The 22,555-nt window shown below is 49.9% G+C and overlaps 1 pseudogene; it reads left to right on the top strand.

The window, feature by feature from the left end:
- The window catches only part of LOC147118437 (uncharacterized), a 725,353-nt pseudogene extending 703,359 nt beyond the window's left edge, over positions 1 to 21,994 (top strand).
- The last annotated feature ends 561 nt before the right edge of the window (positions 21,995 to 22,555 follow it).

The raw sequence follows: 22,555 nt of genomic DNA, 5'->3' as shown, positions 1-22,555 counted from the left end.
TCCTTGTGCAGGTAAAAAAATGCGACAGATACAGATTAACGATCCCTCTAATTTGTTCCATCCAATGTTTCCAGGGAAGGCACAGCACGGGTTCATTACAGAGTAAAGCTTCCGCTACACTGTCCCATCAAACACTTCCAGGGCAGGTACAGCATGGGTTAGATACAGATAAAGCTCCCTTTACTCTGTCCCATCAAACAGTCCCAGGCCAGGTACAGCACTGATTAGCTATGGAGTAACGCTAACTCCGCACCTTCCCAAATCACACAACCATGGCAGGGACAGCATGGCATAAATCTCCCTCTAAGCTGTCCCATCAAACACTCACAGGGCAAGTGCAGCACGGGTTAGATACAGAGTAAAGCTCCTTCTACACTGTCCCAATACACACCCAGGTCAGGGGCAGTATGGGTTAGATACAGACAAAAGCACCCTCTACTTTGTCCCATCAAACACTCTCAGGTCAGTGACAGCATGGTTAATATTCAGAGTAAAGCATCCGCTGCATTGTCCCATCAAACACTCCCAGTGCCGATACAGAACGGGTTAGATACAGAGTAAAGCTCAATATACACTGTCCCATCAAACACTCCCAGGGCAGATACAGCACAGGTTAGCTGCAGAGTAAAGCTCCTTCTACTCTGTCCCAATACACACCCAGGGCAGGGGCAGCATGGGTTAGATACAGACTAAAGCACCCTCTACACTGTCCCATCAAACACTCTCAGGGCAGGGACAGTACAGACTAGATACAGAGTAAAATTACCCCTACCTGCTCCCATCAAACAGTCCCAGGGAAGCGGCAGCATGGTTTATATACAGAGCAAAGCTCCATCTACTTTGTCCCATCAAACACTCCCAGGGCAGTGACAGCATGGTTAATATACAGAGTAAAGCTCCCGCTGCACTGTCCCATCAAACATTCCCAGTGCCGGTACAGAACAGGTTAGATACAGAGTAAAGCTCCCTATACACAGTCGCATCAAACACCCCCAGAACTGGTATAGCATGGTTTAGATACAGAGTAAAGCTCCCGCTGCACTGTCCCATCAAACACTCCCAGTGCAGGTACAGCACGGGTTAGACACAGAGTAAATCTCCCTCTACACTGTCCCATCAAACACTCCTTGTGCAGGTACAAAAAGGGATAGATAGACATTAAAGCTCCCTCTACACTGTTCCATCCAACATTCTTAGGCAGCCACAGCACGGTTTAGATACAGCGTAAATATCCCTCTACATTGTCCCATTTATCATTCCCAGGGCATGCAAAGCACATGTTAGATACAGAGTAAAGCTCCCTCTACATTCTCCCAACAAATACGCCCAGAGCAGATACAGCACGGGTTAGATACAAATGTAGAATTCGCAAAATTGAACATTGTATTATGAGGGTCCTTTGGCAGAAGAGGCCCTGTTTTAAAGACTGTTTTAAAAGAAGCCCAGGAAAAGGGGCATATAAAATGGCCGCCAGACCCCGTGACTAGCTTTTTGGACACTTTGAAATGGTTCCTGCAGTCCCCAGACAGCTTTTGTGGATTCAAACCACAGTAAGTTCTGGAAGCCGTTTCTGAGAAAACTAAACCAGACACGAACACATACACAAAGATTGGATGCAGATCCAGTCAGATCGGCCTGTAGATAAAGGCCATCTAAATGTTTACCCAGACAAAGTGAAGCAGTTTCATATTCATAAGGGGAGCATCAAAGGCCCATTAAAGACACCAAGAAGACATTCGAAACAATACAGGGTCATCCCAGACCAGAGATGGCCATCAGCGGCCATCCCGAAAGCAGTTTAAATACAATAACTACCCTGCTGTGCTACAAGCCCGCCAAAAGTTAAACAAAGACTAACCTTGATTTGGCGGGAGATAAAGGCCTCATCTGAGAAGTATAATTGGAGACACCTGGGGTAGCGATCGGTAGCCATTAGCTATCAAAGACAGTGAAGAGCAACAAAGCAGCCATCAAGAAGGCAATTCGAGCCTGCGTCCCGCCCGGGGTAACCATCGGGAGATCGTCGACAAACCCCGGGCCGTTGACGAAACAAGAGGGCAGCAGCCCTACAGAAGAACACTATCTGAAAATGGTAACTGGCTAGAAGAGACCTCTTGAATGTTGTCAAGCAGTTGATCTTCCCTCATATCGACGTCCAGGCCCGCTGAGATCCAGCCTGTCCGAGACCTTCACCTTGAGGAAGAGAAGGCGTGTCGCAGCTCGCAGCCCGCAGTGCTGACCACGAGGAGACAGGACGCCTGAAAGGATCAAAACGCAGACCTGTTTCAAAACCTTGCAATTCCAAGTTGCATTGGTGAGCATGTTTCTGGCCCTTCATAATCGGACCTAGAGAGGTTTAAGGGGGTGGGCATTTTGGGTATAATTAACATGAGTTGTTGTCCCTCGATGTTCCGTGTTTTTCCCCAAGTACATGATGACTTTTGTAAAGTATAATATGCCTGTATCTATATTGGTTAGTACTGTTTTGTTATGATTTGTTTTTCCCTCCCATGTATTTGCTTGCATTTGATTTGTTTTTCCTTATGCAATAAAATTTCATTTCGTTTCATTGAACTTGGTCGATAAGAGTATTCTCTGCATTGTTGTTCCTGCACCTCAGTCCAGTGTCTAGAACCTAAGGGGCGAGTGGGTCGAACCACTCAAGGTTTTACTGTGCAAAAGAGAGAGAGAGGCCTCCGGCGAGAGAAACCTCTGCGACCTCGGAAAGAAAACCCCTTATAGACAATGGCGACCACGGCAGGACACTGGCAGCAGGATTGCAATGTATTAGGCCCAGGTTTGAATGGTCGAAATGCAATGGATGAGAGGATAGCAGATTAGGGCCTAGAAATTCAGTGGCCTGCGCCACCAGTTTGCGCCCAAAGAGGGCTTTTGCGCCACTGTGCAAACCTACCGCGATATTTAGCGGGGCGCTAATGGCGGCGTTAGCCATTAGCGCTGCGCCACCACTGATGACGTCATCGGTGTGCGCAGCGCCCCGCTATCGCCCCGCTGGCCATATTTGGTTGCTGCCGCCTCCCCCGCGCCGGCCGCAAACAGCGACCGGTACACGGGGCCTACCTGTGCCAGTAGTGGGGCGAGTTGAGGTGGAGGTGCGGCCGGCCGCTTTTTCGGCGGCCGCCTGCCCGCACCTCCGTCCCCGGCCTCCTTCACCACCCCCCCGCGGCATTGCCGGCTGTTTCCAGAGAGCCCGGCACTTCTCCTTGGTGCCGGGCTCATTTGCCGGCACTCGCGAGCGGGGATCGCGCTGTTGCAGGCACCTCCCCCTTAAGACTGAGAGGAAGGCCTGCAGTACCGCAGGCTGCCGTGCCGCAGCGGGTGACGCTGCGGCAATTTGCACGCCGATATTCAGTTTCAGCGCCCCAAGCAGGGCGCCGAAACCCTTGTTTAGCGGCCGGCTTCCACTTGGGGTGTTGAAAGTGAATTTCCCGCTGGTGCAAGTGGCTCCGCGCGCAGCGGTAATTCCAGCACCCAGGCGAGCTGGGCGCCCCTAACTGAATTTCTAGGCCCATGTCTTTGGAAAGGTAAATCACACTAAGCAGTGGATTTCCGATCTCTTACTGGATGGGCGCCCGATAGATGCAGCCATCAGGTGGACAGAGAGCAAAGAACATAAGCAGTCAGTGGAGAAGGCAGTGTGGCTGATGTGCTACAAGAAGCAGGTCCAGATTTTGGACCGGGTCGTTGCAGCACAGGCAGCCAGGATCACAACCCAGGCAGCAGAAATAGAGGATAAGGCCATGGGTGGGGAAAAACTCATCACAGTTCTTCATGTGCTGAATCAGGAACGCCAAGTTGCAGCCAGCCAACATCAGGCTAGAATAGAGTATCTGGAATGCCAGGTTACTGAGGCAAAGATCCATGAAGCGAGAATACGGGAGAAAAACGCCCGCCTCGCACAACAGCTAAGAGCACAGGAGGAGAGAATAGTGGAGGTCAAGGCAGCTTACAAGCTGTCCCTTGAGCACGGGTTTGAGAGTGCAGACCATGGCCCCCGCCAAAAGACCATAGAGGACCTGAGAATGGCTTTGGTTAAGGCAAAAGGCATGGTACGCCTCGTAAGCCCAAAAGCAGACCAGATTGACTTTTTGCAGGAATCCAACCACCCGATTCCTTGTGAAGTAGTTGTGGCACCAGCCACTGAACCCTCAGCACCACCGAGCTACAGTGAGGCTTGGCCCGAGAAGGGGGTGGTGGAAGAAAGGGTAGCCGAGATGGTACAGGAGGAGGAACAACCCCTGGCAGTAAAGCCGGAGCCGGCACCAATGTGTCCTGCTCGGCACCAGAGGTTCGGTCCCAACACCGACAATGGCGATGACGGACCCCACCTGAACCAGCTCATGGTGCCCTACGCTGCCCAACAACTAAGATCTATGGTGAGCCACCTCCCAAGACTCACAGTAAAGGGAGATCCGTCAGTTCATTTCAGGGAGATAGAGGAGACAGCCGCCATCAATGATTGTGATGATCTTGAACAGGCAAAGATGCTGCTCTTCTCCCTGGATGGCACAATCCTTCAGTGCCTCTCAGACGAGAGTAAGAGGGGACGGAAAGGGTATACGGATCTCAGGGATGAAGTCTTGGAAGTTATGGGAGTGGACGACGGTAATCCATTCCAAAGGGTGGAAGGTACTGTGCAGCTAGCTGGAGAACCCCCGCGGGTTTTCGCAGAAAGGCTGTGGCCAATGTATCGACGCCGTTGTCCGGGCATGCCTGAACGGGTTGGAATGAGCGCCGAACAGCGGGTTCATTGGCTCCGTTGCTTGGTTACCAACAGCTTGCCACAGATACAGGCCTTAGCCAGGTCCTGGTTTGATCCCCAAGGTCCCGGTGTCATGGAGGAGACGGTGCTCCGCCAGCTCACTGTTGCATACAAGAATTGTAGAGGTCAGGAGACACCGCCCTCTAAGGAAAAGGTGCATGAGGCGAAACCCGCAGCCCCAAGTACGAAGGAGTGGCGTCAGGAGGGGAATCGCCCTGCCCAAGCCAAGTTCAATTGCTACGCGTGTGGGAAGGGTGGACATTGGCGCAAGGACTGTAAAAATCCGTGGAAGGATAATAAGGGAAAATCTCCCGCAACCCAAGCCCAAGCCCAGACCATCGCCCCAGCACCAGCCCAAATGCAAGCCGCAGCGCCTGTCCCAGCAAAGGGAGCTGGTGCAGCTGTGGATCCCACTGCAATAGAATCAATTTTAGAGACAATGCGGTCTCTTATGATCACGCAGGGGAAGATAGCCATCACCACTGGTCTTGTCGTTCCCGAAACCCCGACCGCTGTGCCCAAATGACTAGATCCGGCGCAGCCCATCTACCTGTGCGCGCTGCGATATGGTGTGTGGAGGTGACCCCTCGTGGAGATGGAGGTGGAGGAGGTAAAAGGGACCTATTTGTTGGAAACGGGGGCATCGTGCACCGTGATCCACGCAGATAACCCCAACGCCTCGCCTCTGTACACCAGGGTTCCATAGCTTCTGTCGGGCTTCACGGGCGAAGAACAGGCTGGCGCACATTCCATTCCCCTCTCCATTCTTTTAGGACCACTCCGCACCACGTGGAAGTGTACACGAATGAAGTGGGAGGTGGGGGGTGGAACGGGAGTCCTTGGGCCTGATTTCTTGGTAGCACACGGGATACTCGTGGACCTGAGAAATCACTGTCTCTGGGGAGCGGGTACGAGTGTGAAAGCGATAGAGGATGCCAAGGTCAACCCAACGAAAGCACGGGTCGGCCAGCGGGAAGTAAAATTCTTGGGTCTGACCCTCCGCGCTGGTGAGAGTGACACAGACCAGGATAGACAGGAATCGGTGCAAGATCCACCGGTCCCCGCCAGTCGCGCAGTGAAAGTACCCCGACGCAACAAATGGTTTCACATAAAGCGGTGCAAACTGTTTAAGCCGGGTGCAAAAGAGCCAACAACTGAGGCCAGGTCTGAGGGTAAAAATCCTCAGCCTGAGGCGTGCAACAAGTCACAGGCCACACAGGCTGGAACCGCAGCCTGCCTGGAGCGAGAAACTGTCCCGCCCACCTGGGAGGTTTCCCCAATGGCCTGGGACTCAGACGAGGAGGAGCCCGAAGACCAAGGCCCTCCTCCTGATCCGAACGCCATCGGGGGGGAGCCCAAACAGCTAGGCCCCGCCCTTGACACGATTCTGGAGGAGGTGGAGTCGGAGGACGGAGATCCCGCCCTCGACTCAAGCTTAGGGGAGGTAGAAATTGGGGGTAGAGATCCTCCACCTGTAGGGACAGGTGAGGAGGAGTCGTCTGCCACAGACCCAAATCCCAAAGGGGCGGAGCCTGAGGGAAGGGAGCCGAAGCCGACAGCCGTGGAGGCGCCACGGGCTGTGAGGGCTAAAGTCCCAACCGAAGGTCCGCTCGTTAAGGGAGCCACACCCAAAGTACCTCTTCGCAGGTCGGCTCGAATACCTCAGCTGGTAAAACCTTGGCCCGATTCCCCCGATTTCAGTAAACGCCAACTTGGGAAATCCCTGGCAAAACGCAATCCCCGATTGACCGCCAAAGGCTGCGGGGAACCCAAGCCGCAGGTCAGTGCAGCCCCGGCACAAGGAGCGGCGAGCTGCAGTCCACACAGGGATTAGGCAAGCCGCCCGGGGACGGGCGGCGCTGTACATAAGTTAAGTTTAAGTGTAATTAAGTTTAAGGTGTGTGAATATTAAAGTAATTAGTGTTAAGTAGTTTTGGAATCTGCCCAGCATGTGTGTTGGTTGGGGTCGAGGTCGAAAGACCCGATCATGCCTTCACCTAAGCCAGAATCTCTCGGGAGCCTGGCTGTATCGTTTAATTTGTTACAGGAACCAAAGAGATGAGAGGAATTCTCGTCGTGTTCGCGGTGATTGGGTGTAGCGGGGCCTATCGGGGCTACACCAAGGACTCCATGATTTACGGGTGCTCGGGGAACACAACCTCCATCGCAACCGATGGGTCGGGCGCACGGGGCGTTGAGGAGACAGCCACCTATTTCTATGAAGGGAGGTGGCCAGGATGGCTGCGGTCGAACTCTACAGAATACTCCAGCCAGTTCGGTTTCAAGAACCGAGAGACTTCTACGATGTGTCCCTGAGTGAGGGTCACTGCACCCAGAGTCAGCGTCACCGTCGGGAAAAGGGGTTGCTTGCAATGCACAGGACTTGTTCCTTTGGGCCGATGGTGGTGGCTGGCTGTGCAAGTTGAGCAAAACCATGAAGAACTCCACGGTCGAGTGGGAGAGACTGGGTAACAATACCCATCGGCCTATTACGGGGACTCAAGGGGGGATTGAGTGTCTGTTGGGACAAATGGTGGGAACCAGATGAGGGGATTTACATCTGTATGTGGGGTTCAGAATGCGCCTGCCCCACAGGCGTCTCCATCTTTTTCCAAAGGCAGTAGCAAGATGCTGGGAAGGGAATGAGGTGGGACGTCAGCACACGGGCGTGCGGAGTCCCATAATCTCAGATCCAGGTTAACGCCACTGAGCTCATCACCCGCACCCGCAAGCCCCTGCCCACGATTCCGGTAGCCAAAGCCCGCAAGGAAGGGTGCCCCACCACTACCAAGGGACCCGGGAACAGATTGGTATTAGTGCCCACAGGTCAGGTGCTGTACCAAGGGGTGCACTACACGGTAGCCTCGGTGATTTTAAACCTCACCAAGGTACGATTGCCAGAGTGGTGCCCCAAGGAAACGGAGCAATTGTACCAGGTCCTGCTAACAACCATGTTCAGACAGTTTTATGAATTCGACTTTGCTGATGTAGACAGAGCTGAATTGTACACCACACCACATGAGGTCTTGGACAGGGTAGGGAGACAAAAAAGGGGTGCAGTAAATGATATTTTTACAGCTTTTAACACAGGGACTTCCGTCATCAACACTCGGGATGATGTGGAGCTGCAGACCCAGATTAATGGTTTAAAAACACAGTTACGAAAGATACTGACGGATGAGAATAAGGTTACATGAGTTACATGAGGAGCAGGCCATGACACTACACTTAAAAGAAATTATTGCGGAGCTGGAGAAACACGCTAAAACATTAAATGCTCTCATCAGGGAGGATCGGAATGCGTCCGATCAGGCTGTGCAGAACGAACCTTGCGTGCTGTACGGGGTGTCGTTACTGGGCGAGGGCCGCAGTAATCTGGAGGAACTAAAACTAGGTTTAGATCTGCAACAAGCACCTCGCAGCCCTCCACCCTTTTGAGAATGATTAAGTCCATGCCAGCTCAGACTACCTTCAGAGGCCTACCCAGTCCCAGTGGACTGTGGGCGGTCTAATCACACCATTATGGGTATAGTGGTAAGAATGCCGGTGATGGGAAAAACAGCTAAACCCACCCAGGTATACAGGGTGGAGAACATTGGAGTCATTCAAGGGGGTGCTCACATTCACTACACAGCAGTCCCACCTTATGTCATTTGATGGGAGCATGCAATGACGGGTACTGACCTCTCGGGGTGCCAGAGCCGGGGAGCACACATCATCCTGTGTCCCCAGCTTGAATGCTGATTCGGAAACTACAGTGCGGGTTCAGAACTGCTGGTGTGAAGGCTATAAATTGCACCATGGAGGCAATGCCACAAGGCCATGTGCCCCCGCAGGTGGCATATATAGGAGGTGGAACATATTGTTTCACCACTGCAGCGCCCCACTACCAACATGAACAGCACGGCTGGTGTCCGGTCAGTGACAGCAGATTCTGCTTCAAACCCAAGGCAGAAGTTCAAGTGGCCCAAGAGCGAATTGTCCCCATTCCTGAACCTTCCTCTGTTCACATTACTGTTAAAGAGAATTTCACCGATCTGCAACGATTCATTGCACATTTTGGCTATATCATTCCCCCTCTCCCTGAACACCTCACCAAGATATTAAAAGCCGTTGTCGTTTCACAGAAACATTTTTACACACTGGAGCAGAAGATTTTAGAAATAGGGGCAAACATATTAGATGTAGTAACCCCACCATGGTGGGATCTGTTCACCAATATAGAAGTCCCTTCTTGGATTAGGATAGCTTCTCACATCCTTGTAGTGTGTCAGGTTTTAGTTGTAATCTATTTACTGTTTGTACACTGTAAAAAGGTCAGACATTCACAGAAGTATGTGAACAGAGGAGAATGGAGAGAGCATTATGTGCGGGTAGAAGAAGAGACACCCGTTTAGATTTTTACTGCTATGTATGAAGTTAAAGTTTCTCTCCCTCCTCTTTGTTTGATGTTTGGTCATGTGTAATTTGTGTGTGTACTTTATTTTTATTAGTGAAGTTTATTAAGCGAGTTGGTATTAATAAAGATAACGTGTATGGACCAGGTGGTGTAGGGGTATTAGGCCCCCCCTGCATGCCTGGAAGTGAACGTGTCAGATTTTAAATCCAATGTATTGCCATCTATAGATGCTTAATGTACACTGTAGGTTTTCTGAAATGGGAAATGCATGTGTCGTGGGATCATAGATAGGAAAATACAGAGGATGGTTTAATTATGGAGAGGCAGAAAATTTGTCTCACTCAGAATTATGATACTTCAATCAAATTATGGTATCATCAGGGGGGACTGTAGAATTCGCAAAATTGAACATTGTATTATGAAGGTCCTTTGGCAGAAGAGGCCCCGTTTCAAAGACTGTTTTAAAAGAAGCCCAGGAAAAGGGGCATATAAAATGGCCGCCAGACCCCGTGACTAGCTTTTTGGACACTTTGAAATGGTTCCTGCAGTCCCCAGACAGCTTCAACCCACAGTAAGTACTGGAAGCCGTTTCTGAGAAAACTAAACCAGACACGAGCACCTACATAAAGATTTGATGCAGATCGAGTCAGATCGGCCTGTAGATAAAGGCCATCTAAATGTTTACCCAGACAAAGGGAAGCAGTTTCATATTCATAAGGGGAGTATCAAAGACCCATTAAAGACACCAAGAAGACATTCGAAACCATACAGGGTCATCCCAGACCATAGATGGCCAAGACTGGCCATCCCGAAAGCAGTTTAAATATAATAACTACCCCACGGTGCTACAAGCCCGCCAAAAGTTAAACAAAGACTAACCTTGATTTGGCGGGAGATAAAGCCATCATCTGAGAAGTATAATTGGAGACACCCGGGGTAACGATCGGTAGCCATTAGCCATCAAAGACAGTGAAGAGCAACGAAGCAGCCATCAAGAAGGCAATTCGAGCCTGCGTCCCACCCCGGGGTAACCATCGGGAGATCGTCAACAAACCCCGGGCCGTTGACGAAGCAAGAGGGCAGCAGCCCTACAGAAGAACACTATCTGAAAATGGTAACTGGCTAGAAGAGACCTCTTGAATGTGGCCAAACAGTTGATCTTCCCTCATATCGACGTCCAGGCCCGCTGAGATCCAGCCTGTCCGAGACCTTCACCTTGAGGAAGAGAAGGCGTGTCGCAGCTCGCAGCCCGCAGCGCTGACCACGAGGAGACAGGATGCCTGAAAGGATCAAAACGCAGAACTGTTTCAAAACCTTGCAATTACAAGTTGCATTGGTGAGCATGTTTCTGGCCATTCATAATCGGATCTAGAGAGGTTTAAGGGGGTGGGCATTTTGGGTATAATTAACAAGAGTTGTTGTCCCTCGATGTTCCGTGTGTTTCCCCAAGTACATGATGACTTTTGTAAAGTATAATATGCCTGTAACTATTTTGGTTAGTACTGTGTTGTTATGATTTGTTTTTCCCTCCCATGTACCCTCTTATTTGCTTGCATTTGATTTGTTTTTCCTTCTGCAATAAAATTTCATTTCGTTTCATTGAACTTGGTCGGTAAGAGTATTCTCTGCATTGTTGTTCCTGCACTTCAGTCCAGTGTCTAGAACCTAAGGGGCGAGTGGGTCGAACCACTCAAGGTTTTACTGTGCAAAAGAGAGAGAGAGGCCTCTGGCGAGAAAAACCTCTGTGATCTCGAAAAGAAAACCCCTTACACAGAGAAATTCTCCCTCTACACTGTCCCATCAAACACTCCGATGGCAGGCTCAGATTGGGTTAGATAAAGAATAAAGCGCCCTCCACACTGTCCCATCACGCAACAATGGCAGGGACAGCATGCGATGGATAAATTGCAAATCTTCCTCTAAACTGACCCGTCAAACACTCCCAGGGCTGGTAGAGCACGGTTTAGATAGAGTTTAAAGCGCGCTCTACACTGTCACACCAAACACTCCCAGAACTGGTACAGCATGGTTTAGATACAGAATAAAGCTCCCGCTACACTGTCCCATCAAACATTCCCAGGGCAAGTACAGCACGGGTTGGATGCAGAGCAAAGCTCCCTCTACACTGTTCCAACAATCGCTCCCAGGGCAGGTACAGCACGGGTTAGATACAGAGAAAAACTCACTCTACACGGTCCCAACAAATGCTACAACGGCATGTCCTGCATGCGTTAGATACAGAGTAAAGCTCCATCTACACTGTCCCATCAAGCACTCCCAGGCAGATACAGCACAGGTTAGATACAGAGTAAAGCTCCCTCTACACGGTCCCATCAAACATTCCCAGGGCAAGTACAGCACGTGTTAGATACAGTGTAAACCTCCCTCTACACTGTACCATCAAACACTGCTTGCGCAGGTACTAAAAGGGATAAATACACATTAGCATTCCCTCTAAACTGTTCCATCCAACATTCCCAGGGCAGGGACAGCATGGGTAAGTTACAGAGTAAATCTCCCACGACATTGTCCCATCAATCATGCCTAGGGCACGTACAGCACGGGCTACATAGAGAGCAAAGCTCCTTCTACACTGTCACATTAAATACTCTCAGGACAAATAAAGCACTGGTTAGATGCAGTGTAAAGCTCCCTCTACACTGTCCCAACACACAATCCCAGTACAGGGACAACACGGGTTAGCTACAGAGTAAAAAGCCCTCTACACTGTCCCAAATCAAACACTCCCAGAGCAGGTACTGCACGGGTTAGATACAGAGTAATACTCTCTCTACACAGTCCCATTGAACACTCCCAGTGCAGGTAGACCATGGGTTAGATACAAAGTAATGCTCCCTCGACACTGTCCGAGGAAAGACTTCCAGTGCAGTTACAGCATGGGTTAGATACAGAGCAAAGCTCGCTCTACACTGTCCCATCAAACACTCCCAGGGCAGGTACTGCACGGGTTAGATACAGAGTAATACTCCCTCTACACAGTCCCATTGAACACTCCCAGTGCAGGTAGAGCACGGGTTAGATACGGAGTACAGCTTCCTCGACACGGTCCCAACAAATGCTCCAACGGCAGGTACTGCACAGGTTAGATACAGTGTAAACCTCCCTCTAAACTGCCCCATCAGACACTCCCAGGGAAGGTACTGCACGTGCTAGATACAGAGTAAAGCTTCATCTTACTTGACCCATCAAGCACTCCCAGGACAGGTACTGCACAGGTTATATACAGAGCAATTCTCCCCCTACACTGCCTCATCAAACATTCCCAGGACAGGTACAGCACCGCTTAGATACAGAGTAAAGGTCCCTCTACATTGTCCCATCAAACACTTCCAGTGCAGGGTCAGAACGGGTTAGATACAAAGTAAAGCTCCATCTACACTGTCCCTTCAAACACTCCCAGTGCAGGCAGAGCACGCATTAGATAAAGAGTAAAGATCCCTCTACACCGTCCCATCAAACATTGCCAGATCAGTAACAGCACGGTTTAGATACAGAGTAAAGCTCCATCTATGCTGTCCCGTCAAACAACCCTTGTGCAGGTAAAAAAAAGGGACAGATACAGATTAACGCTCCCTCTACATTGTTTCGTCCAACGTTTCCAGGGAAGGCACAGCGCGGGTTGGATACAGAGTAAAGCTTCCTCTACACTGTCCCATCTAACACTCCCAGGGCAGGCACAGCACGGATTAGATACAGAGAAAAACTCCCTCTACACGGTCCCAACAAATGCTCCAACGGCATGTCCTGCATGCGTTAGATACAGAGTAAAGCTCCATCTACAGTGTCCCATCAAGCACTCCCAGGCAGATACAGCACAGGTTAGATACAGAGTAAAGCTCCCTCTACACGGTCCCATCAAATATTCCCAGGCAGGTACAGCACAGGTTAGATACAGTGTAAAGCTCCCTCTACCCTGTCCCATCAAACACTCCTTGTGCAGTTAAAAAAAGGGACAGATACAGATTAACGCTCCCTCTACCTTGTTCCATCCAATGTTTCCAGGGAAGGCACAGCACGGGTTGGATACAGAGTAAGGCTTCCTCGACACTGTCCCATCAAACACTTCCAGGGCAGGTACAGCAAGGGTTAGATACAGAGTAAAGCTCCCTCTACACTGTCTCATCAAACACTCCCAGGCCATGTACAGCACGGATTAGCTACGGAGTAAAGCTAACTCCGCACCTTCCCAAATCACACAACCATGGCAGGGACAGTATGGGATAGCGACAGTGTAAATCTTCCTCTAAACTGTCCCATCAAACACTCACAGGGCAGGTGCAGCATGGGTTAGATACAGAATAAAGCTTCCTCTACACTGTCCCATCAAACACCCCCAGGGCAGATACGGCACAGGTTAGCTACAGAGTAAAGCTTCTTCTACACTGTCCCAATACACTCCCAGGGCAGGTACAGTACAGGTTAGATACAGAATAAAGCTCCCTCTACTTTGTCCCATTAAACACTCCCAGGGTAGTGACAGCATGGTTAAGATACAGAGTAAAGCTGCCGCTGCACTGTCCCATCAAACACTCCCAGTGCTGGTACAGAACGGGTTAGATACAGAATATGGCACGCTCCACAGTCGCATCAAACACCCCCAGAACTGGTACACCATGGGTTAGATATAGAATAAAGCTCCCTCGACAGTGTCCCATCAAACCTTCCCAGGGCAGGTACAGCACGGGTTAGATACAGAGTAAACTCCATCTTCACTGTCGCATCAAATACTCCCAGAACTGGTACAGCACGGTTTAGATACAGAATAAAGCTCCCACTGAAATGTCCAATCAAACAATCCCAGGGCAGGTACAGCACGGGTTAGTTGCAGAGTAAATCTCCCTCTACACTGTTCCAACAATCGCTCCCAGGGATGGTACAGCACGGGTTAGATACAGAGTAAAGCTCCCTCTACACTGTCCCATCAAACACTCCCAGGGCAGGTACAGCACGCATTAGATGCAGAGTAAAGCTCCCTCGACACTGTCCCATCAAGCAATCCCAGGGCAGGTACAGCATGTGTTGATGCAGAGTAAAGCTCCCTCTACACAGTCCCAACAAATGCTCCAACGGCAGTCCTGCATGCGTTAGATAAAGAGTAAAGCTCCATCTACACTGTCCCATCAAACACTCCCAGGGCAGGTACAACACGGGTTAGATACAGAGTAAAGATCCCTCTACACTGGCCCATCAAACACGCCCAGGGCAGGTACAGCACAGGTTCGATACAGAGTAATTCTCCCTCTACACGGTCCCATCATACAGTCCCAGGGCAGGTACAGCACGGGTTATATACAGAGTAAATCGCCCTCTACACTATCCCATCAAACACTCCCAGGGCAGGTACTGCACGGGTTAGACACAGAGTAAAGCTCCCTCTGCTCTGTCCCATCAAACACTCCCAGGACATGTACTGCACCGGTTAGCTACAGAGTAAAGATCCCTCTACACTGTCCCATCAAACATGCCCAGTGCAGGTACAGCACAGGTTAGGTACAGAGTAATGCTCCCTCTACACTGTCCCATCAAACACTTCCAGGGCAGATACTGCACGGGTTAGATACAGAGTAACGCTCCCTCTACACGGTCCCATCAAACACTCCCAGTGCAGGTACAGCATGGGTTAGATACAGAGTAATGCTTCCTCTACACATTCCCAAAAAATGCTCCAACGGCTGGTACTGCACAGATTAGATACAGTGTAAACCTCCCTCTACACTGTCCCATCAAGCACTCCCAGGCAGGTACAGCACATGTTAGACGCAGAGTAAAGCTCCCTCTACACTGTCCCATCAAACACTCCCAGATCAGGCACAGCACGGGTTAGATACAGAGTAACGCTCCATCTACACTGTCCCATCAAACACTCCTTGTGCAGGTAAAAAAATGGGACAGATACAGATTAACGATCCCTTTAATTTGTTCCATCCAATGTTTCCAGGGAAGGCACAGCACGGGTTCAATACAGAGTAAAGCTTCCGCTACACTGTCCCATCAAACATTTCCAGGGCAGGTACAGCATGGGTTAGCTACACATAAAACTCCCTTTACTCAGTCCCATCAAACAGACCCAGGGCAGGTACAGCACTGATTAGCTATGGAGTAACGCTAACTCCGCACCTTCCCAAATCACACAACCATGGCAGGGACAGCATGGCATAAATCTCCCTCTAAGCTGTCCCATCAACCACTCACAGGGCAGGTGCAGCATGAGTTAGATACAGAGTAAAGCTACTTCTACACTGTCCCATCAAATACTCCCAGCCAGGTACTGCATGTTTTAGATACAGAGTAAAGCTCCCTCTACACTGCCCCATCAAACACTCCCAGGGCAGGCACAGCACGGATTAGATACAGAGAAAAACTCCCTCTACACAGTCCCAACAAATGCTCCAACGGCATGTCCTGCGTGCGTTAGATACAGAGTAAAGCTCCATCTACACTGTCCCATCAAGCACTCCCAGGCAGGTACAGCACAGGTTAGATACAGAGTAAAGCTCCCTCTACACGGTCCCATCAAACATTCCCAGGGCAAGTACAGCACGTGTTAGATACAGTGTAAACCTCCCTCTGCACTGTCCCTTCAAACACTCCTTGCGCAGGTACTAAAAGGGATAAATACACATTAACATTCCCTCTAAACTGTTCCATCCAACATTCCCAGGGCAGGGACAGCATGGGTAAGTTACAGAGTAAATCTCCCACGACATTGTCCCATCAATCATGGCTAGGGCACGTACAGCACGGGCTACATAGAGAGCAAATCTCCTTCTACACTGTCACATTAAATACTCTCAGGACAAATAAAACACTGGTTAGATGCAGAGTAAAGCTTCCTCTACACTGTCCCAACACACAATCCCAGTGCAGGGACAACACGGGTTAGCTACAGAGTAAAAAGCCCTCTACACTGTCCCAAATCAAACACTCCCAGAGCAGGTACTGCACGGGTTAGATACAGAGTAATACTCTCTCAACACAGTCCCATTGGACACTCCCAGTGCAGGTAGAGCACGGGTTAGATACAAAGTAATGCTCCCTCTACACTGTCCGAGGAAAGATTTCCAGTGCAGGTACAGCATGGGTTAGATACAGAGTACAGCTTCCTCTACACGGTCCCAACAAATGCTCCAACGGCAAGTACTGAACAGGTTAGATACAGTGTAAACCTCCCTCTAAACTGCCCCATCAGACACTCCCAGGGAAGGTACTGCACGTGCTAGATACAGAGTAAAGCTCCATCTACCCTGACCCATCAAGCACTCCCAGGACAGGTACTGCACAGGTTAGATACAGAGCAATGCTCCCCTTACACTGCCTCATCAAACATTCCCAGGGCAGGTACAGCACCGCTTAGATACAGAGTAAAGGTCCCTCTACATTGTCCCATCAAACACTTCCAGTGCAGGGTCAGTACGGGTTAGATACAAAGTAAAGCTCCATCTACACTGTCCCTTCAAACACTCCCAGCGCAGGCAGAGCACGCATTAGATAAACAGTAAAGTTCCCTTTACACCGTCCCATCAAACATTGCCAGATCAGGAACAGCACGGGTTAGATACAGAGTAAAGCTCCATCTACGCCGTCTCATCAAACAACCCTTGTGCAGGTAAAAAAAAGGGACAGATACAGATTAACGCTCCCTCTACCTTGTTTTGTCCAACGTTTCCAGGGAAGGCACAGCACGGGTTGGATACAGAGTAAAGCTTCCTCTGCACTGTCCCATCTAACACTGCCAGGGCAGGTACAACATGGGTTAGATACAGAGTAAAGCTCCCTCTACACTGTCCCATCAAACACTCCCAGGCCAGGTACAGCACGGATTAGCTACGGAGTAAAGCTAACTCCGCACCTTCCCAAATCACACAACCATGGCAAGCACAGCATGGGATAGCTACAGTCTAAATCTCCCTCTAAACTGTCCCATCACACACAGACAGGGCAGGAGCAGCAAGGGTTAGATACAGAGTAAAGCTTCCTCTACACTGTCCCATCAAACACTCCCAAGGCAGGTACAGTACAGGTTAGATACAGAGTAAATCTCCCTCTACACTGCCCCATCAAACACTCCCAGGGCAGGGGCAGCATGGTTTAGATAGAGAGTAAAGCTTCCTCTACACTGTCCCATCAAACACGCCCAGGGCAGGTACAGCATAGGTTAGATACAGAATAAAGCTCCCTCTACTTTGCCCCATCAAACACTCCCAGGGCAGGTACAGCACGGGTTAGATACAGAGCAACTCTCCCTCTAAACTGTCTCATAAAACACGCCCAGGGCTGGTAGATGACGGTTTAAATACAGAGTAAAGCTCGCTCTACACTGTCACATCAAACACTCCCAGAACTGGTACAGCACGGGTTAGATACAGAATAAAGCTCCTGCTACACTGTCCCATCAAACAATCCCAGGGCTGGTACAGCACGGGTTAGTTGCAGAGCAAAGCTCCCTCTACACTGTCCCATCAAACACTCCCAGGGCAGGTACAGCCTGGGTTAGTTACAGAGTAAAGCTCCCTCTAAACAGTCCCAACAAATGCTCCAACGGCAGGTCCTGCACACGTTAGATAAAGAGTAAATGTCCCTCTACCCTGTCCCATCAAACACTCGCAGGACAGCTACTGCACAGATTAGATTAAGTGTAAAACTCCCTGTACACTGTCCCATCAAGCACTCATTGCGCAGGTACTAAAAGGGATAAATACACATTAAAGTTCCCTCTAAACTGTTCCATCCAACATTCCCAGGGCAGGTACAGCACGGGTTAGTTGCAGAGCAAAGCTCCCTCTACACTGTTCCAACAATCGCTCCCAGGGCAGGTACAGCACGGGCTAGATACAGAGTAAAGCTCCCTCTACACTGTCCCATCAAACACTCCCAGGGCAGGTACAGCACGGGTTAGATACAGAGTAAAGCTCCCTCTACACTGTCCCATCAAGCACTCCCAGGACATGTACTGCACGGGTTAGATACAGAGTAAAGCTCCCTCTACACTGTCCCATCAAACACTCCCTGGGCAGGTGCAGCATGTGTTGATGCAGAGTAAAGCTCCCTCTACACAGTCCCAACAAATGCTCCAATGGCATGTCCTGCACGCGTTAGATAAGGAGTAAATCTCCCTCTACACTGTCCCAACAAACACTCCCAGGACAGGTACAGCACAGGTTGGATATAGAGTAAAGCTCCCTCTATTCTGTCCCATGAAACACTCCCAGCACATGTACTGCACGGGTTAGATACAGAGTAAAGCTCCCGCTACACTGTCCCATCAAACACTCCCAGGGCAGCAACTGCATGGGTTAGATACAGAGTAACGATCCCTCTACACGGTCCTATCAAACACTCCCAGTGGAGGTACAGCACGGGTTAGATGCAGAGTAATGCTTCCTCTACACTGTCCCAACAAATGCTCCAATGGCTGGTACTGCACGGGTTAGATACAGAGTAAAGCTCCATCTACACTGTCCCATCAAACACTCCCAGGACAGGTAGAACACGGGTTAGATACAGAGTAAATCTCCCTCTACACTGTCCCATCAAACACTCCCAGGGCAGGTTCAGCACGGGTTAGATACAGAGTAAAGCTCCCTCTACACTGTCCCATCAAACACTCCCAGGGCAGGTACAGCACGGGTTGGAAACAGATAAAACTCCCTCTACACTTTCCCATTAAATACTCCCAGGCCAGGTACAGCACTGATTAACTACGGAGTGAAGCTAACTCCGCACCTTCCCAAATCACACAACCATGGCAGGGACAGCATGGGATAGCTACAGTTTAAATCTCAGTCTCAACTGTCCCATCAAACACTCACAGGGCAGGTGCAGCATGGGTTAGATACAGAGTAAAGCCTCCTCTACACTGTCCCATCAAACTCTCCCAGGGCAGCTGCAGCACAGGTTAGCTACAGAGTAAAGCTCCTTCTACACTGTCCCATCAAACATTCCCAGGGCAGGGGCCACATGGATTAGATACAGAGTAAAGTTCCCTCTACCTTGTCCCATCAAACACTCCCAGGGCAGGTACAGCACGGGTTAGATACAGAGTAAACCTCCCTCTATACTGTCCCTTCAAACACTCCCAGTGCAGGTACAGCACGGGTTAGACACAGAATAAATGCCCCTCTACACTTACCCATCAAACACTCCTTGTGCAGGTACAAAAAGGGATAGATAGACATTAAAGCCTCCTCTACACTGTCCCATCAAACTCTCCCAGGGCAGCTGCAGCACAGGTTAGCTACAGAGTAAAGCTCCTTCTACACTGTCCCATCAAACATTCCCAGGGCAGGGGCCACATGGATTAGATACAGAGTAAAGTTCCCTCTACCTTGTCCCATCAAACACTCCCAGGGCAGGTACAGCACGGGTTAGATACAGAGTAAACCTCCCTCTATACTGTCCCTTCAAACACTCCCAGTGCAGGTACAGCACGGGTTAGACACAGAATAAATGCCCCTCTACACTTACCCATCAAACACTCCTTGTGCAGGTACAAAAAGGGATAGATAGACATTAAAGCTCCCTCTACACTGTTCCATCCAACATTCTCAGGGCAGGCACAGCACGGTTTAGATACAGGGAAAATTTCCCTCTACATTGTCCCATCTCTATTTCCCAGGGCATGCAAAGCACGTGTTAGATACAGAACAAAGCTCCCTCTACATTGTCCCATCAAATACTCCCAGGAGAGATACAGCACGGGTTAGATACAGAGAAATGCTCCCACTACACTGTCTCATTAAACACTCCGAGGGCAGGCTCAGATCGGGTTAGATACAGAATAAAGCACCCTCCACACTGTCCCACCACACAACATGGCAGGGACAGCATGCGATAGATAAAGTGCAAATCTTCCTCTAAACTGACCCATCAAACACTCCCAGGGCTGGTAGAGCAGGGTTTAGAAACAGAGTAAAGCATGCTCTACACTGTCACAACAAACACTCCCAGAACTGGTACAGCATGGGTTAGATACAGAATCAAGCTTCCGCTAAACTGTCCCATCAAACAATCCCAGGGCAGGTACAGTACGGGTTAGATGCAGAGGAAAGCTCCCTCTACACTGTTCCAACAATCGCTCCCAGGGCAGGTACAGCACAGATTATATACAGAGTAAAGCTCCCTCTACACTGTCCCATCAAACACTCCCAGAGCAGGTACAGCACTGGTCAGATACAGAGTACAGCTCCCTCTACATGGCCCAATCAAACACTCCCAGGGCAGGTACAGCATGGGTTAGATAGAGAGTAAAGCTCCCTCTACACTGTCCCATCAAACACTCCCAGGGCAGGTACTGCACGGGTTAGATAGAGGGTAAAACTCCCTCTCCACACTCCCATCAAACACTCCCATTGCAGGTAGAGCAAGGGTTAGATACAGAGTAAATCTTCCTCTACACGGTCCCAACAAATGCTCTAACGGCAGGTACTGCACAGGTTAGATACAGAGTAAAGCTCCCTCTACACTGTCCCATCAGACACTCCCAGGGAAGGTACTGCACGTGTTAGATACAAAGCAATGCTCCCGCTACACTGCCTCATCAAACATTCCCAGGGCAGGTACAGCACGGGTTAGATACAGAGTAAATCTCCCTCTAAACTGTCCCATCAAACACTCCCAGGGCTGGTACAGCACGTGTTAGATACAGAATAAAGCTCCCGCTACACTGTCCCATCAAACAATCCCAGGGCAGGTACAGCACGGGTTAGTTGCAGAGCAAAGCTCCCTCTACACTGTTCCAACAATCGCTCCCAGGGCAGGTACAGCACGGGTTAGATACACAGTAAATCTCCCTCTACACTGTCCCATTAAACACTCCCAGGGCAGGTACAGCACGGGTTAGATACAGAGTAAAGCTCCCTCTACACTGTCCCATCAAACACTCCCAGGGCAGGTACAGCACGGGTTAGATACAGAGTAAAGCTCCCGCTACATTCCTAGGGCACGTACCCCACAGGCTACATACAGAGCAAATTTCCCTCTGCATTGTCACATCACATACTCCCAGGAGAGGTAAAGCACGGGTTAGATACTGAGTAACTCTCTCTCTACACTGTCCCATCACACAATCCCAGTGCAGGGACAACACGGGTTAGCAACAGAATAAAAAGCCCTCTACACTGTCCCAAATATAGCTCCCTCTACACTGTCCGAGGTAAGTCTTCCAGTGCAGGTACAGCACGTGTTCGATACAGAGTAAAGCTCCCTCTACACTGTCTGAGGAAAGACTTCCAGTGCAGGTACAGCATTTGTTCGATACAGAGTAAAGCTCCCTCTACACTGTCCCATCAAACACTTCCAGGGCAGGTACAGCATGGGTTAGATAAACAGTAAAGCTCCCTCTACACTGTCCCATCAAACTATCCCAGGGCAGGTACAGCAGCGCGGGTTAGATACAGAGTAAAGCTCCCTCTACACTGTGCCATCAAACACCCCCAGGGCAGGTACTGCATGGGTTAAATACAGAGCAAAGCTCCCTCTACTCTGCCCCATGAAACAACTCCAGGACATGTACTGCACGGGTTAGATACAGAGTAAAGCTCCCTCTACACTGTCCCATCAAACACTCCCAGTGCAGGTACAGCACGGGTTAGACACAGAATAAATATCCCTCTACACTGTCCCATCAAACACTCCTTGTGCAGGTACAAAAAGGGATAGACAGATATTAAAGCTCCCTCTACACTGTTCCATCCAACATTCTCAAGGCAGGCACAGCACGGTTTAGATACAGCGAAAATTTCCCTCTAAATTGTCCCATCTCTCATTCCCAGGGCATGCAAAGCACGTGTTAGATACAGAGTAAAGCTCCCTCTACATTGTCCCATCAAATACTCCCAGGGCAGATACAGCACGGGTTAGATACAGAGAAATGCTCCCACTACACTGTCCATTAAACACTCCGAGGGCAGGCTCAGATCGGGTTAGATACAGAATAAAGTGCCCTCCACACTGTCCCATCACACAACATGGCAGGGATAGCATGTGATAGATAAAGTGCAAATCTTCCTCTAAAATGACCCATCAAACACTCCTAGGGCTGGTAGAGCACGGTTTAGATACAGAGTAAAGCACGCTCTACACTGTCGCATCAAACACTCCCAGAACTGGTACAGCATGGGTGTAAGGGGTTTTCTCTCCGAGGTTGCAGAGGTTTCTCTCACCAGAGGCCTCTCTCTCTCTTTTGCACAATAAAACCTTGAGTGGTTCAACCCACTCGCCCCTTAGGTTCTAGACACTGGACTTAGATGCAGGAACTACAATGCAGAGAAGACTCTTATAGACCAAGTTTAATGAAACAAAATGAAATTTTATTGCATAAGGAAAAACAAATCAAATGCAAGCAAATAAGAGGG

Source organism: Somniosus microcephalus, chromosome 4, assembly GCF_052327205.1.
Source record: "Somniosus microcephalus isolate GS21.2 chromosome 4, FLI_Smic_1.0, whole genome shotgun sequence".
NCBI lineage: Eukaryota > Metazoa > Chordata > Chondrichthyes > Squaliformes > Somniosidae > Somniosus > Somniosus microcephalus.
The sequence above is the reverse complement of the archived record's forward strand: the minus strand, read 5'-3'. Positions and strand labels throughout refer to the sequence as shown.